Below are 10,326 nucleotides of genomic sequence, written 5' to 3'. Positions count from 1 at the left end.
ACTTAAACAACTGAAAGCAGCTCCATGAAATTTTCCACAAACTTTAAGTGAACAATCACAAAACAGTTTGATGGAAAATTAAAACTTGCCGCAGACGCGCTGCACTAGTTAAGCAAAAACCTGGGTGTCTGGCACCACCCCTTAAACCAATACCGTTGTAGTTGTGGGAGCGATATAGCGTATTACATGGTGTAGAGCTACGTCTCCCTTCCACGACTGCAGCAGCTTCACCTAAGTGGTTATACCTAAGAGGTAGTATACCTCCTGAAGAGACATTATTCTCCCTTCGTCCCACGATTTATCTAGTTAAGCCTTTGATCCGCGAAAGTGAAGTGCAAAGCTTTTAAACTTAAACATTTTTACGTTTATTTTTAAAATGCTACGCTACGGCGGGAAATTAGCTGCTCTTTTGTCTAGATAGTGTTGGACGAGGGCATGACCTCGACTGATGCTTACAAACTTAGTTAAAAGATAAACTACAAGATGGAGTAGATGCTGAAAACTACAAACAACACACGGTTCAAAACTTTTGTGGGTGAATATTATTTTTAATTATTTTAGGTTAAGATTCAAATATACACGTTCTCAAACTCAAACAGTTCTAAATATTGTAATTTATCTGTTGTTAACATCATTTGTAGCTAAAGTGAAAATTTATTTAAAATTTATTTACTTTTGTTATATATTTCATAGTGAATAAATACCGTCAAACAAACAAAGATAAAGTTAGTCTATTTATAAGATGTAGGACTCCACGTAGCTACGCCGTAGCAACTAGCTACAAAAAATGGCTCCGCCGCGACAGTGTTATCACTGCCGTGACCAGGATTCGAACCTGGGTTACTACGGCCACAACGTAGGGTCCTAACCACTAGACGATCACGGCTGTCGGAGCTGGTGGTGACTGTCGCGAAATATAAGACCATATCTCGTACAAACTGGAGTACTTTCACTTGTGATTTGTTATGGTATGCACAAGCGCAATAATCGTTGTACTGCGCAATAGTCGACGTAGAAAATAGTTTACTACAAATATTCATGCAAGTAGTGAGTTTTAAATATTATGATATCTAACAGTATTTTATTACCTATTCTGCGTAAATGAATGCGCCATCCGAACGCCGGCGACGTTGCCCGGTGATTCAGGATTAGTCAGTAAGAGTGTGATACTGACCATTTTCACTCTAAGGGAGGTGGGTGTCTGTGTGGATTCCCACGTTTTACTTAAAAAAAAGGTTTATCTGTCTATTCCTTTGAACCGCAATTCCAAAAAATGAGGGTTGATCAGGTGAATTTGAATTACTTATGTAAAAAATATAAAAAAGCGCTACATTAAAATGGCAAAATTAAATAAAGGCCAGTGAAAAAAAATCTCGTCATTTGCTAATTTCGCAGTGTTAGAGTCATTATAATAATTAAAACTATAAAAAGTTTGCTCTGCCGTGACAGTGTTATCACTGCCGTGACCAGGATTCGAACCTGGGTTACTACGGCCACAACGTAGGGTCCTAACCACTAGACGATCACGGCTGTCGGAGCTGGTGACTTTAAAAACGAATTATTCAGCCTCTTTGCTCCGTAACTCGTTAAAACGAGATCACTTTCACAATTTATTGCGCTTGCGACATTTAACAGTAATTGTAGTCATAATCATATTATTCTCTACTGGCTGTTGCCTGCGACTTCGTCCGCGTGGTTAGAAGATATAAGTTATGAATTTTTGAGCGGCAGCCCTCCAAGATGAATTATTTTCCCTGCTTTTTCCACATTTTCCATTGTATCTTCGCTCCTATTAGTCGCAGCGTGATGGTATATAGCCTAAAACCTTCTTTGGTGAATGGTTTATACAACACAAAAATATTTTTTCAATGTGAACCAGTATTTCCTGAGATTAGCGCGTTCAAACAAACAAACAAACTCGTCAGCTTTATATATTAGTATAGAAGTATAGATCAAATATTAACTTAGTAACTATAATTCAGTAACGTAAACGCGTTTGTATTTTTTTAACGTTGTTCAAATGATAAAAACAATATTATATTAAATACTAATTAAAATTATTCAAACTCTGAATGCACATTGAGATTAATGGACCCTGATATTATGAAAATGTTTTAATTATGTACCAAAATAATATGAATGTGTACGAGTATCTTGAGAGCAAAGTAGGCCATAAGTTAAGTACTAATATGCTACGAAATTATGGTACGATAATAAGACTGCTACGAGCTCTATATGTTTACGATTCATGTGATTTGTGGAAATAGTTGTAACACATATAGAGTGGGTTTGTTTAATGGATGATGATAACTTGAATATTTATTTAATACGAGCCATCTCATAATGTAACATAACTTAAATTTTAATTTATCTCATATTAAATAGAATAAATAAAATAGTATCAAAATCTATTGGTTCTTTTTGGGTTACGAAGTAGACAGCTCTACTGCGGTCTGCGCAATGTCCACATTGTGTAAACCTTTAAACAATGTCGACATTACCTAATTTTACAACCCATCTAGGTTCTAGCTATAGCGAAGGCCAAAAACGATTTTTAATTCTATTAGTTTTTCAATAAAAACCATCATCAAAAAATACCACCAAATGAAATAGTTAATTGGTTTATTCATAACTAGCTTGTGCCCGCGACTTCGTCCGCGTGGAATAGTGACTTCCGGCAGAAAAGTATAGATAGCTGTGTCCGCGACTCCGTCAGCGTGTAACTCCTTGTGTATTAAGTTAATGTATTGGTAATATTTATTATTATTATTTATATTGGTAATATTGTTTAGATCACGTTCACATAAGGCTTAACCCTTTATAAGACACAGAACTTAAAAATATTTATAGCTTTTAAACTTTATAATAATGTGTTAAGGTTCAAATTCTGGTGGCAATATAAGTACCACTGCCTTATAAAGGTAAGGTAAAGGTACCTATAAAACGAAAATACTTTAGTGCAAAGCTTCCGGGTAAACTATATTGAAAGTTGACCCGTCCGGCACGTGAACATAAAGACTTTTAGAACTGCTAACACGGGAAAGAGCAACATACAACTGACCATGTGAGAAACAACTGACACTGAGATCTACTCCAGCAACACGAAAAGTCTGCCCTTGAGCCTTGTTAATTGTCATTGCATAACACACCGATACTGGGAATTGCGTCCTTTTAAATTGGAATGGAAAATTATTTGGTATTAAGGGTATTCTGGGAATAAAGACGGTTTCTCCTGCACCGCAACCTGTTAAAATTTGAGCCTCGATTATATTTTGTTGCAACTGGGTTACTTTTAGTCGAGTTCCATTGCAAAGTTGTGGTGGTTTTAAATTTCGGAGCATAATAATCGGTATCCCAATTTTTAAACAAATTTCATGAGAGGGAAGTCCGGGCATATTTAAAGAATTCTATCGGGTAATTAGTGGCTTCTTGTTCATCGACCATTCTATTTATTGATCTATAAACTTTGCTTTCCCCCTGTATATTCGACAGTATTTTGTTATTGATCTCAGATGCCTGGTCATTGCGAGGAGTTAAAATAGATCTTTCGCATAGCCAAGAATTGTCCCTATTTAATATATTTGTTACGTCACCGTAAACCGACGATATAAGATGTGGTTGAGATTGCACCATACAACATAATTCAGGCGTCAGTATAAGTTTTCCTTGGTGTAGTTGTGGATAGGTACCTTCACCAATCTTTAATAATGTGTCAGAAAATTGACTATCATCCGGGTTATCTCCAGTTCTCACTCGCATATTTATAGTCAAATGCACCGATTGTATATCTCGCCATAAATAAGAGCTTTTCAGGCAAGCCCTAACCTCATCAGCTCGGGTTCCCCGTGGTATTACCGGTAAGGTTTGTCGGAAATCACCACAAAATAAAACCGTGATACCGCCCATTGGTCGATCATTTTGTCTTATATCCCTTAAAATTCTGTCTACCGCTTCTACTCCTTTTCGATGGGCCATCGTACATTCATCCCATATGATTAAACTACACTCGCGTAATACCTTAGCTTTGTCGCTATTTCTTGAAATACTACAGGTTGGATTTTCCGTGCGATCTAAATCAATTGGTATTTTAAACATACTGTGAGCAGTTTTACCTCCTGGTAGCAATGTTGCAGCTATCCCTGATGAAGCTACGGCAAGAGCAATTTTACGCTGATTTCGAACATAAGCCAATATTAATTTAGTCAAAAAGGTTTTTCCAGTTCCTCCAGGTGCATCTAAAAACCATATTGTTCCCAAATTATTTTGAACACTATTGCACACGCGGTCATAAACTGAACGTTGTTCTGCAGTCATCATTGGGACACCGTTTTCTAATGTTGTCAGCAGTTCCGTTAAATTGTAACCAATCTCTGCGGAATATTCCCTATTAGTTACCTCTCCGACTGAGGTTGGTGTTGGCAAACCATATTCACAGAGTGATTTACCGCCTACTGCTGTTAAGTCATCCTGAAGAGCTAATAAGCACTGATTTATGGCAAGATCACGGAAATTATCATTAGTTGTGCCTTCATCATTGTTAGGTATATTTCTAAGAAAGTCTTCTGAAAATTTTTCTTTATATTTTTCCCATAATGTTACAGCATCTGACAAATTACAAAATGTGAGTAATGTTACAAATAAATGGCGTAACCGTCGTGGATTATCACTGACACAGGATTCTGCTAAAGCGTCATCCCAATGCTGATCATTTTCAAGCAAATGACGCGCTTGGCAAGCTGCTTGATAAGTGGGATAAACAACATCGTCTACTTTTCTCAAATCTATAAATGAGGTTGGTCCTCGCACGGTATGTAATAATAATCGCAAATAGAAACACTCAGCGTTGTTAGGATGAACGGTGTACACTCTACCAAGAACATGTTCTTTAAAAATACCTGACTCGCCATCTACAGGCCTGCCACGGCGTCTTCGATTAAAGACACCCCGTTGCTTATCGTAGGTATAATACGATGGAACTTCCTCATACAAAAGAGATTTTGCAAAATCATCAGTTTGGCAAAGTCGAAAGAATGCTAATAAACTTGTTTGTCTAGGGTTCTCTAACCGTTCTGTGACATTTTCGGCGTTGAAATATATACGTTGGCCGCCTTCAAGATGAACATCCAGATGAGTCACAGGTGGATATCTTTCGTGAATGTTGAAACTTAAGATCCGCCACACAGCTTCTGAAGAACTTATATATCTGCCTGACTGAAATCTTGTAACTTAATCATGTTCATTTCTCAAAGCAAATGTAGCTTGGTCACTGCCCTTATTAATATACTTACAAATATATTTTATTGACTCTACACTATTACACATTTCAACATTTATGTGAGCTTGAAATGCTCTGGACAACACAGGAGAATACGGAACGACCCACCTATTATCTAAAGTAACTTGTTGTCCAGACACTCGCTTTTCAACAGTAAAACCATCATTATCTCTTGAACGGCGACGATATAATGGGTATCCATCATGTCCTGTTACAGTGCCATCCACTAAGGCTTTTGGATATCTTTTAGTGCAACGACCGTCTTGCATGCAAGGAGAATTCCCGTTAAACGAACCACATGGACCATGTATCATATGAGTTTTAACAATGTCGTATAACACGGGATCTGCAATCGGACTTGGAATTTCAGCACTGATTAAACTGTCTACATCATTAGGTCGAACCTTATCTTTTAACCAAAGCAGGATATGTGCGTGAGGTAAGCCGCGTTTTTGCCATTCAATACTATACATATAACACAATACTTCTCCAAAAATTTTATCTTTGGTAAGTAGATCTATCATTGATTTTAATTTTAAATGAAAAACTCTTGCTATGATATCATGGCGGTCATGCGGTGCTTGACCCTCAAGAAGCTCCCGAGTAATTTCATCCCACTTAGGATTGGTAGTTACAGTAATAAATAAGTCGGGACGTCCATATTTTCTTACGTAACAAAAAGCATCTTGAGTACGTTCGTGCATGTATCGTGGACCACCAGTAAAAGAAGAGGGCAAAATAACTAAACGACCCATATTCACCGTATCGTTATCTTGCTGCATGGCGTCGCGAAGGTGCACGTATTCTTTAACGCGCAGCTGCCTTTGATTAGATCGTATATAAACTAATCTTTCGGTTTCAATTTTTGCGTACATGTCTACAATAAACTGATTGAATAAGCCATGAAAACGTTGAAAGTATACAAACCTATTCCGTCTTACTTGCAAGTGGTAACAGTAAAATTGAAGGCATGAAATCTTTTTATTATAATTAGGTGCGCCTGTACGCGGATCAGTTTGGTATAAAGCAAAATTATAACCATCTTCCCCTCGACAGTATATCAAAGGATATTGCAAACTGTCGTAAGCCCTGTGGGTTTCATAAATACGTTGCAAACGATTATCTCTGGAACGGATAACGATATCACGCCTATCACATTCCTGGTCGACCAATACCACAGCAACTTCATTCGTGGATGGAGCATTATAACGCCCAGGGTGTTCCTGAGTTGGACGCCTATCGGCATTTATAACAATTTTATAATTGTTATCATCATCTCGAGGAAGAGCTTCTAATGCCGATTTAAAACTGCATACATACGAATTAACCTGATGCAACATGTTCTGAAGTTGTGATATGAGTTCAGTATTTAAATTCGGGAAATATTGATTTCTTATATTCGACTGTTCGTTGTAGTCGGATACAAAATATATTTGAAGAAACTTAGGTTGGTTTTCAGGCAAAAGGGATCCTATCAAATGGTAAACCTGACCTTGTATCTTAAAAGTAGGCATGAAATGACCTTCTGAGATTTGTTGAGCGCCAAAGGATGTCATTTGAAATGCACTATTATAAGTGCGAATATTATCTAAAAACTGTTTAGATTGTATATGTTCCCCTAAAAGTAGTGATTTCAAAGGTTCCGGTGGGTCTTCGAATGAAGGCAAATTTATTTTACCTGTAGAACAACAGAAACCAGCTGACTCCTTACTCCACTTTGAAGCATTACAAAAACGACATACCACGTTCATATCGCCTATTACAGAAGATGATCCATAATCAATTGTGAGGTTATAAGCAAACCCACTTTTATATTTGTCGGACCAAGCCACCGAATTTCTAGATTGATCTTCTATGTGTACATCTAAGTTATTAAGGCTATGTCGAAATCTGTCTGCAGTAAGACGGGCCTCTCGCTGTTCGTCCGTTTCAAGAGACCGAATATTTTCGATTCTTAATCTTTCATTAGACAAACTTACTGATCGTTCTTGTCTCAAAGAATTATAATATTCGCGTACCGACTCTAGTCGTTGTTCATGCTCATGTGCGTCTTCGAGAGATCGAATAACATTATGGTGCACCCTATCATTTGTCAAACGGTCTTCATATTGAGTTAAAGTTTCAGATTCTCGAGATAAAATATGACGTTCGCGGTCAGCTGTGAGACGCAATTCCCTCTCAGTGTAGGTTTCTGACTCGCGAGACAATATATGACGTTCGCGGTCAGCTGTGAGACGCAATTCCCTCTCAGTGTAGGTTTCTGACTCGCGAGACAATATATGACGTTCGCGGTCAGCTGTGAGACGCAATTCCCTCTCAGTGTAGGTTTCTGACTCGCGAGACAATATATGACGTTCGCGGTCAGCTGTGAGACGCAATTCCCTCTCAGTGTAGGTTTCTGACTCGCGAGACAATATATGACGTTCGCGGTCAGCTGTGAGACGCAATTCTCTGTCAGTGAAGGTTTCTGACTCGCGAGACAATATATGACGTTCGCGGTCAGCTGTGAGACGCAATTCCCTCTCAGTGTAGGTTTCTGACTCGCGAGACAATGTATGCCGTTCGCGGTCAGCAGTGAGACGCAATTCTCGTTGTGACGCAGTTTCAGCATCTCGGGATAACACATGTTGTTCTCGGTCAATGGTAAGCCTCAGCTCTCGTTGAGAAGAGCTTTGAGACGCCCGTGATGTAGCTCGTCTCGCTCTGTCAGCTGCTAATCGCATCTCTCTCTCTGGAGAGCTTTCATTGGCTCGAGAGGTTGAGGCACTAACTCTCATAGAGTTTAACCGATGTGCTCTTTCCTCTGCCGATTCTTGAGAACGCGCATTTCTCATCCTTTTAGCATCTCTCGAATTTCGAGATAAAGATGGTCGTTTTTTAGGTGGCATTGTGTATTTTTAATCGACGGTAACTGAAGCTACCTTACACTTACAATTATATATAGTTATTATGTAATAATTACGAAAATAAACTATTAATATAATAAAACACTACCAATTACGAAAATAAACTATTAATACAATTAAACACTACCAAAATAACTAATATAATAATAACGAAAATAAACTATTAATATAATTAAACACTACCAATTACGAAAATAAACTATTAATTTAATTAAACACTACCAATTACGAAAATAAACTATTAATTTAATTAAACACTACCAAATTACGAAAATAAACTATTAATACAATTAAACACTACCAAAATAAATAATATAAAAATTACGAAAATAAACTATTAATATAATTAAACACTACCAATTACGAAAATAACTATTAATACAATTAAACACTACCAAAATAACTAATAGGTGTACCTACTACTAATACTATTAATCTAATACCTATTATATAAACTAACAACAAAACAATTCTTATACTAAAATTGTTTGCGGTTAAAAAGCTCGTAGTTGCATTTGTGCGCCGCGCTGTCGGTGCACCGCATCCGCGGTGATACTGACACGTCTGCGGAGCATATCGTCGGTGAGCCGGCGGTAATACGCCGGTTCAATATCAAAATCCTATCGCGGTGCTCTTCGGTGAGTGTCGAGGTGGGCCGACAATTTTACTTTGAACAAATTAGAGTGCTCAAAGCGGGCTCAAAATGCTGCTTGAATATTTCGTGCATGGAATAATAGAATATGATCTCGGTTCTATTTGTGTTTTCAGAGAGGGTAATGATTATATAGGGATAACTGGGGCATTCGTATTGCGACGTTAGAGGTGAAATTCTTGGATCGTCGCAAGACGAACATCAGCGAAAGCATTTGCCAAAGGTGTTTTCATCAATCAAGAACGAAAGTTAGAGGTTCGAAGGCGATTAGATACCGCCCTAGTTCTAACCGTAAATATGTAAATATAAATATATCGTTTGAATCGATCACGTCACGATTAAAGTCATATTTTATAACATTTGAACCGTTAACGAATCGTAACGTTGTTACGAACCCGACGGTCCACACAGTTGAAGTTACACAAACGCACAACACACACAGTACTACACACTTACATACTAATATATATATATACACTTATATATATTATATAATAATATGTATGTGTGTTGATCATCTTCATAATAATATTACTACATGTGTGTGTCGTCCATTTTTCGTTCGTAGACGACATTCAGCGACTTAACGTGAAACACACTAACATAATAATGTTCGCGTGTCAACGTTAAGTCGCTGAAAGCTGCGCACGCGCACGCGCACAACATCATACGTGCGCGCATCTGCGCGCGCCGCATGACATTGTTGCAAACTTAAACGTATATAGTATCGGAGGAGAAATACGTTATACGATGAGATATCCACGTACCAAGCGACCGAGTGAACTGAAAAGTTTTCGAGATCAGCAGATCAGGGATCGTCGGTGGTGTCATTCAAACACACTACCCTCGAGGTGAGTGAAAGCCGACAGTGGAGACCTAGCCCCCGCCCCTACCCTCCCCCCTCGCTCCTCCTCCCACCCACCCAGATATTGGTATTGAATATGTTGAGAGGGTGGCCTCCATCAACCTGAAGAATAACATCGACCACCACAAAAGAACCTGAGGCGCTGCAGAGTGGGGGTGTGTGGCCGGGGGGGGGGGGGGGGCCTGGGTGTTTGTCTAGGTTCAACGACTTGGTGAGTGTTTGAGTCTTCATTGGTGTGGTGGGACACAGACGCTATGAAGGCAGGAAACGCAAGCACCCCCCCCCCCCCCCCGCGCGAGCGCGCGTGCCTGCTGGGTTTCTGGTTACTACTAACTACTACTACTACTACTACTAGTTAGTAGGTACTATAATACATATATGTATGCATAGTTAGAGATGCGTTTAAGACGCTAAGATCACCCACCATGATATATTTTTTTTGCATTTATATTGTAGTTAGGTAGGTAGGTACCTAGTATGTATGTTCGTTCGAGGTGTGTTCTCGCTCTCAAGCGGCTTGTCACAGCTTGCCCGTGCCGTCGTGGTGTATATGTACGAAGTGAGAGTGCGAGTTAGTTTCGTTTAGCGTTCTTGTTTGTGTTATTCGTTTGTTTACATCTACATATCT

At 38.7% G+C, this 10,326-nt stretch overlaps 2 non-coding genes across 2 annotated transcripts; both read right to left on the bottom strand.

The window, feature by feature from the left end:
- Positions 1 to 814: 814 nt before the first annotated feature.
- Trnah-gug lies at positions 815 to 886 on the bottom strand. Its single transcript has one exon. It is a non-coding gene; the product is annotated as a tRNA-His (tRNA).
- A 572-nt stretch (positions 887 to 1,458) lies between these two features.
- Trnah-gug lies at positions 1,459 to 1,530 on the bottom strand. Its single transcript has one exon. It is a non-coding gene; the product is annotated as a tRNA-His (tRNA).
- Positions 1,531 to 10,326: the final 8,796 nt, after the last annotated feature.

Source organism: Trichoplusia ni, chromosome 8 (genome assembly GCF_003590095.1).
Source record: "Trichoplusia ni isolate ovarian cell line Hi5 chromosome 8, tn1, whole genome shotgun sequence".
Taxonomy (NCBI): Eukaryota; Metazoa; Arthropoda; class Insecta; order Lepidoptera; family Noctuidae; genus Trichoplusia; species Trichoplusia ni.
Note: the sequence above shows the minus strand (reverse complement) of the source record. Positions and strands in the feature narration are given on the sequence as shown.